The sequence below is a fragment of the Ixodes scapularis genome, unplaced genomic scaffold (genome assembly GCF_016920785.2).
Source record: "Ixodes scapularis isolate PalLabHiFi unplaced genomic scaffold, ASM1692078v2 PGA_scaffold1__304_contigs__length_218370807, whole genome shotgun sequence".
Taxonomy (NCBI): Eukaryota; Metazoa; Arthropoda; class Arachnida; order Ixodida; family Ixodidae; genus Ixodes; species Ixodes scapularis.
The window spans coordinates 134,880,208-134,888,391 of record NW_024609846.1 but is presented as its reverse complement, the minus strand read 5'-3'; positions in this window follow the sequence as shown (position 1 = coordinate 134,888,391).

Here is an 8,184-nt window from a genome sequence, read left to right as displayed (position 1 = left end):
CCCAACAACAAAATGAAGTAACAAGTGAATAAAAAAAAAAAAAAAAAAAAAAAGAAGGGAGCCGTTGGAGTTTCGGACGGCGTCTTCTTTGATGAGAGGAGCTGCTCTGGCCAGAGCGGCCAGAGCAGCCGTGCTGCTTTGGCTGCTCGGAATATTCCTGTTTGTTCTTTTTCTTACTCTACAGGGTGCCACGACCCTTATTTGAAGCTGATTTGTTAAATTAATACCAAACAACGCGCTGGAACGGAGAAGGTAGAGAGTCTTGGCGTCAGAATTTGACGTGGTAGAAAAGAAAAGAAAATAACGAATGCACAATACATACCGTATGCCAAGACCATTATAGTCCGCTACTTGGCGAGGCCTTATGACGCAGCCGACGACTGTAAGGCTATTTATTTTGTTTCTTTTGATTTTTTATCGTGACGACTACTCCACTGTGCCTCAGAGTCTCCAGCGGAGATTCGGCAGTTTTTAATAATTATTATTATTGTCGTTTTGAAGGGCACTCTTCAAGTTCGTATGCTGCTTCGTTTCTGACGCCATAAAAATATGGGGCGGGATTACTTTGCACCAGGTATAAACAAAACTAAAAAAAAAGTTTTCGGATTGGTTTGTGGATACAATTAGTCCAATAATTGATAAGTACGATTATTTTAGCTTCATTATTAGCATCTTTTGTGTGCATGCGTGAAATACAACACCCAACGAGAAGACACGAGAACTACGCTGCAACTGCTGGACCATAGACCACTTTTGAGAAAATGCGCCGCAAGACAGGGGAGGAAGTAAGGGGAGACAACAAGTAGACTATGTAATGTCACCAAATTCCTGGGCGGGGAACACTTGGCGGTATCAGTGTATCGTTTTGAAAGCGATACAAAAACACGTCGGGGACACTGGACTTCTGGACCAACTTTGAGTGCGTGCGCGTCTGATGTGTGTTTATGCCATTATTTCTTTTTAGATTGTAGGCGGGAAAAACCCACACGGACTAGAGCCTGAGTAATGCAGAGTTGTTACTCAGGCCCCAGTCAGTGTGGATTTTTCGCGCTATAATCTAAACAGAAAGAATATTTTTATGGCGTCAGGAACGAAGCAGCATAGAAAGAGTGCCCTTCAAACGACAATAATAATTACTAAAACCTGCATGCCGGATCTCCGCTGGAGACTCCGAGGCACATTGGAGTAGTCGTCACGATAAAAAATCAAAAGAAACAAAATAAATAGCCTAACGGTCGTCGGCTGCGTCATAAGGCCTCGCCAAGTGCGGAGAATAACGGTCTTGGCATACGGTATGTATTGTGCATTCGTTATTTTCTTTTCTTTTCTACCACGTCAAATTCTGACGCCAAGACTCTCTACCTCCTCCGTTCCAACGCGTTGCTTGTTATTAATTTAAAGGAGCTGTGCAACAATTTTTGTAGTGTGCACAAATACCGCTTAAAACGGATCCCTAACGTTAATGACCTATGAAACACGCGTTCGTTTTTCACCCCACGCAATAGAAGTCCCAGGAAAAAATTTAAGAAAAACGAGCAGCGTTCACCCCCTCAACTCGCAGCCAGAACAAGCGGCCACGTGATCTGGAGCCGATTATATGCCGCCAGTGTTAATCATAGCCACGCGCTGGGGTTGGCAAAGCGCAGGACACGCGCTGAGTTCCAGACATTGTTATGGCTCGGCTATTGTCGTCGTTGCAGCGATTGAACACGGGTCACAACCCGAATGCTTCTCGAGCTAGCAATTGTCACGAGCCCAAGTCGAGTGCCCACGCAATGCTCGGGTCCAATCTATGAACCGCATTCAAAAATCGTCACTTGAGTGTACTGCGATCCCCGAGTTACGTCATCAAATTTTGCAAAGGAGAGATTGAATGAAAATGATTTTCTTTTGTCCTTGAAATTACACCGCAACAAAGGAGTTTCTTGGCCAATGGCGTTGCGTGTGAGTATCCTAGAGTCCCAGGTGTGCCAGTAAGCTCGTGTAGAGAGAAAAACTTTCCAATTGAATATCGTTGCACAGCTCCTTTAACAAATCAGCTTCAAATAAGGGTCGTGGCACCCTGTAGAGTAAGAAAAAGAACAAACAGGAATATTCTGAGCAGCCAAAGCAGCACGGCTGCTCTGGCCGCTCTGGCCAGAGCAGCTCCTCTCATCAAAGAATACGCCTTCCGAAACTCCAACGGCTCCCTTCCTATTTTATTTTTTTTATTCACTTTGTTACTTCATTTTGTTGTTGGGTTCGACTGCTCCCTTCTCTGTGACGATGCCGTCCGTGGACATACGTTTGGCGTTTTTTTTTTGTTTTTTTTTTGTCACGCGATGGTGTGGCCCGACCGATCAACCAATGAGTTTGTTAGAATTCTGTCACGAGGTATGAAATGGCGGATGAAATAACTATAATAAATGCAAAGAAGCGCGCAGTTCGCCCTCGGCGCTTTGTTCTTCCAGAGGCGAGCATCCCAGTGCCATGGCGTTCAACTTATGCCGTCTTCTTGGTGCCATGAAAGACCCTCTTGAAGCAATTAATTTGCTTTAGCGCGTTGGCCTGCTCCTGGCTCCTGGGTTTTCGTGCGTGTCCAGAGTGCGAAGCTGCGATGACAAGCTGCAAGTCCGCGCTAGATCTGCGGATGGCTACACGGGGGGGGGGGGGGGGGGGGGGGGTGCGGTGTGTGGGTGATTCGTGAGGTGCCCAAGAGGAAGTCGGCGGGGCGCAGTCTCGATACGGAGCGGTTCCCTTTTTCGAAGGATCGCACGCACCTGACGCTTCTCCAACTCATGAAAATCATCCTCCGGATGCCAGAACCTACCGTGCGCCGTCATTCAGCGGGAGGCTGATATCGCAAGTAAGACAATAATTGATTGGGCGAGCCTTTGTCGGTAGGTTGTGGTAAATGCCGTCTTTAAGCATTCAGACATGATTGGTGGCGACGGCGTGACTGTAGAACCTAACGAGAGTATGTTCGGTCGGCACAAGTACCATCGCGGGTATTTAAGGCCTGGCCAGTGGGTTTTCGGCGGTGTGGCGCGTTGCAGCGGGTGCTGCTTTCTTGTTCCCGTGGAGACCCGTGACGCTAAATCCCTGCAAGGGCTAATAGCCGAGTGGGTCCGCCCTGAAACAAGAATTATCACTGATTGTTGGGCTGGCTATCGCAAGCTTGCAGATGACGCTCGCTTCACGCGCCTCACCGTCAACCATAAGCTTAACTTTGTCGACGCGAACACTGGTGCGCACACCAATACGGTGGATTGCACCTGGGCCCACGTCAAAAACTCTCTTCCATGTGGACGGCGCGAGAGCCACCATTTCACTGGTCACCTTGGAAAGTTCATGTTTTGGAGGAGAGACAAGGCGCGCGGAAACACTGATAGATTCCAGTCGTTCGTCGCCGCGGCCGCCAAAATCTAGAGCCCCGACGCAGACAGAGCGAGGATTCTGACGGCCCCGGTGACTTCGAGGGATCCGCTGCGCTGAGCCCGTCACCCGCCTGCATGCATAAAGACGACTTATGCGCCAACCGCTCGTCAAGTGCTCGTTACGTCAGTTATAGGTTCTGGTAGCGGTCTAAACGATCCTTTTCAGGGCCCCCATATTTTGCAAACGGAGCTGTGCTTTTAATGCGGCACCCCGTGTCTCTGTAAAAAGTTCACAGGAAAGACCCAGCAAAGGTATGTGGTCCCCAACTTGGATATCGGGTGTTATGATTCAAATAAAAATTGTTCTTGCTTATTTCGCGCCTGTGATCAAAATAAATGCCGCCGTTGCAGTCGTCCCGCGGTGCTGTTGCTCGCCCATTCGCCGTCGGCGTGCCTCAGCTTCGTCGTCTTTGCTAGCGGCGCACCGGCGAAGCCGGCCTTTGATCCGAATAGATGCCGCCGTTGCAGTCGTCCCGCGGTGTTGTTGCTTGCTCGGTCGCCGTCGGCGTGTCACAGCTTCGTCGTCTTTGCTAGCGGCGCACCGGCGGAGGCGGTTGATCTGACACACCGCGTTCGGCTTTGGCTAGCAGACGGCGTTCGTAAAATGGCGTCAGCTATTGCTAGCTTCACGCGGTGGTACCGTGCGTGCTTCTATTCATTCGGTGTTCGTTGCCATGGTGACGGCGAGCAAAGCAGACGAACTTTTTGATGCGGAAGAACGCTGCGGCGCAGCGATACCAGGTGCGTTCTAAGGCCCTTCCCGCATGCTTTTCAATGGGCGGAAGGCGAACAAAAAGAGTTCGAAATAAGGACTTAACGCAGAAGGCTGCATTTCTCCAGCGCCTCATAATTTGACGAGCCTTGCACGAAAAGCATGTTTTTTTGGCCATCCCGCGTCCTGTTTTTTTTATTCGGAACATGGGTCTAAAGTATCAAACTGCCGCGTTATACTCTGTTTCATACTTAGTGTACGGAGCTGTCAAAGCTGCTTGCGCGAGCATAGGGTTCGATCTCGTTGATTATTTGCGCGTGTTCTCGCGGAAGCATAACCATAGACGAAGCCACGCGCTCGTGCCAGCAGCTTTCACAGCGTTGTATATCAAGTATCAAATGGAGTACAGTAGCGTCAAAGGCACCAGTGCAGGGGGCCCGTGTATTGTGTGGCCATTGGAAGCAGATAACGGCAATTCACTGGAATGAGCGACTCTTGGAAGAGAATAGTGGCGGAGCACTCGCTCGTGACACGTGTTATGCGCCTTCTCACAAGATCGTCGGCGGTAGTTAGAGGAAACGCCATACTTGAATTTTATCGAGGGGCTTTACTCCAGTTCGATGGTCAGCGCCACCTGGCTCAGTACCACTGAATGCGGCCGCTCTGGTAACTTTTGTTTCCTCCGGAAAAAGGAATTACGAAATATTACGTTGAAGTCACCGGGACCTCTGTGCTTCATATTAAGACAGGAATGTTTCAGTGGCTTATACGTAACTTAACGTCGGAAAATGGGGCAGTGTGAATCATTCTCAAGAAAACCTCTCGTCATGCCGCTCGCAGCGGAGCCTAAAACAGTATCGAGCGGATTAGTTGGGTAAACGCCGAGCTCTGTAGAAAACAAATGAGTCAAAAATGAGGAGACCGGAAACAATTGCGATCTCCTCGCCATTTTGACTGCAGCAGCAGCGAAAAGAACGAGCTCCGGGCTTTTAGCGTCCCTGCCATACTCATAGAGTCCCTGTATAGGCTCCCTACGGGAGCCAGATTTACGCGTTCAGCCATCTTGAAATCCTAAGTTATGCGGCAAAGTCCCTCCTCACGCGTGTAGGAGCTGTGCTCCATCGACTGCGGCCGGTCAAGTTATTGAATTCGGCGAATAGCATGAGAAACAGGAAAGGAGGAGAAGGAGGCAAAAGCGGGGAACATATGCCAGGGTGCGTGCAACGTCTACTTTTCCTGCTCGGCGCAGAATTCTTTGCTCCTCACGTCATCGGTCCCGGCGAATGGCGGCGCGGCGGCACGTTGAAAACAGACGCGCAACTTTGGCTTCCCTATACTCTGTTTCATACTTAGCGTGCGACGCTGTCAAAGCTACTGGCACGAGCGCGTGGCTTCATCTATGGTTTTGTTTGCGCGAGAACGCGTGCAAATGATCAACGAGATCAAGCCCCAAGCTCGCGCTTGTAGCTTTGACAGCGTTGCACGCTAAGTATGAAACAGAGTATAGGGAGCCTATTCGCGGTGAAAAGCTCGCTATAGGGGCTCGTCTGTTGTCCTCACTATGCATGGGTAGTGCACGTGCTACCCAATCGGTTATGTTTTCTTTTTCATAGTGCATAAAAGCTTGGCATTGCACGTGCTTGCACCAGCAGAGAAAGTTGTAGCATCCTCACTCTGAGTTGTGAAAAAAATCCACCAGGCGGCGCTACCCAAACTTCTCGTTGCGAATACAAGAACCGTACATATAGACCATTTGCTATAGACAATTGCAAGCATGGCGCCACAAGTGGTGCCCCATGCATGCAAGCGCGTGCAACGCGCGGGTGAACGTAGCTTTGGCAAGCTCGTAATCGCACGGGCGTGCCTGCTCGAGCAGAGACATGGCGGCGGCCAGTCGCCCAGCTTGCAATCGTGTATATTACCCAAGCATCAAGGAGAATGCAGGGATTGGTGTTCCACGCGCCACATGCGCACGCCTTCCCCGTAGAAAAGATACGAAGTAAATAACCAAAAAAATAAAGTGCTGACGAACGTGCGAGCAACCCTTTCCGGAATTCACTGCCATCTGTTGACTCAAATGGTAGTTTATCTTTTACTATACTAATGGCGGCAATGAACCTGTGGTCTGCAGTATTTTATGGGCACCGTCACTTTTAAAGGTCAACAATGAACGAGAATGTGCACTTCACTACAATTATTTTTCAATCTCTCTTAGTGTCGATGGCGAAACAAATGCAGCCAGTCTGAACGAAGCGCCAACCCACATAGACGCCTTGATAGAGTTCTATACATCAAGGGGCTTTGAAGCCGAGTGAGTGCTACTAACAGATTGACTGGAACCGAGTTAGAAATGAACGCTTACGCAGCTTTTGCGTCCAATTCTTGCTTCACGCTGCGCTAACATCTAGAATGTACAGGCCTCGAATCATCTGCTTAGGAGCATCTTCAACTTCTTCCTTCATCAGTAAACAGAGGGCCGCCATTAGTATAGCACATATGCCGTTTTCAGATGATGATAGTGATCAAAGTGGCCAGACTGAATTCCGGAAAGGGTCTATTCGTTTTAGGTTTTTGCTTTAGAAAATTTGCTACTGCTGAGGCCAGCACGTGCGGCGCGTGGAACACCAATCCCTGCATTCTCCCAGGTGCTTGGGTAGTATAGCAATAGGTCCCGAGCAAGCAAGCAAGCGCTCGTGTAGCGCGAGCATCGTTTAGGGAAAACACACGTGCTTGCAGCTTGGGCTTCGCTCGAACATGAAGTGCCACGCTTATCGCGCCAATGCATAACTCGCGTGCCCCCTCGCGTTACGGAGTCAATGGCAGCCGGCACGTGGCTGCAGCCGCCGTTTACCCCGTCGTGAATAATGACTCGAAGCCAGCGGACCTAAAGCCGCTCGATGTGGTTGCGTTTGTCTTTCGAGTAGCGTCAAATGCGGCAGTGCACGAGACCCGTGTACCTAGAAGCCCTTAGAAGCAAATGGCGGCGGTGCACTGAAATGAGCGGCCCTTGGAAGCGAATGGCGGCGGAGCACCCGCTCGTGGCACGTACGCGTCTTGCACGTTTTCACAACAGTGGTTGGCGATACTTGTAAGCGTGAATCTTATCGGGGCACTTAAAGCGGACCGATCCAGAGCCTGAATATCCACCTAGTTAAAATATCCAACGAGACGAAAGATCCACTAGTGGATATTCCGCCACGTTGGACTTTCAGGCCTGGTTGGATCTTTCGTCTCGTCGGACATTCAGACTCGTTGGACATTCAGTCTCAATAGACCGATGCCACCAAGCGAACTGCGCAGGCGCGCGCATTCCGGAAGTATTGCCGCCGCCATGCTACTTGTAGTCATCGCTCTCCGGCTTCCCGGCTGAAAAGGGCTCATGTGGGCGTACATCATAGTTTGGGAAGCCCTGGTGTTAGCTTGGATTCTCCTGCATATCAGTACTTTATAAGATTGGGTTGTTTGTGATGCCTTAGCTTGTCATCAAGCGCAAAAAAAAAAAAAACAGTTTTGGTCGTCTTATCGCTTTAGAATCGCTTTGTCGTCTGCTTCGTCGTCGTCCGCTTCTTCGCCTTCGGGAACGCGCGTAAACCCACTGCGTTCACGCGGTGGTCTTACTGCAACAGCGGGAAAAACAACTAGGCCGCTACTCTCTCGAGCACTCCGGATAAACTTGGAAGCAAGGGAATATCTACCTCAACGAGAAAGAGCACAACATTCGAGGGACCATCGGCTCGGTGTAGCACCCCAGAACAGCGTCAAGTGTGTCGGTGAAATACTGAGCTATGTAGTGCGCAGGCTTGGGCATAACTTTTATTCGACAATGAAGACGAGCTCAATAGACATTCTCGGAGAGCGATAGTTTTCTAAAACTCGTTTTATTCTGGTTGACAACCTTTGCGACAGGGTACAGATGAACTGCGGGGGGAAGCCTGCATACAAAGTAACGATCCACAAAAAGAACCTGCCTGAAGAGCCGTAACAACTCGCATTTGTCAAAATTAAACGTAACCGTGCGAGATGCCTGAGAAGTTCGGGTAGAGATGAGCTTTTGTG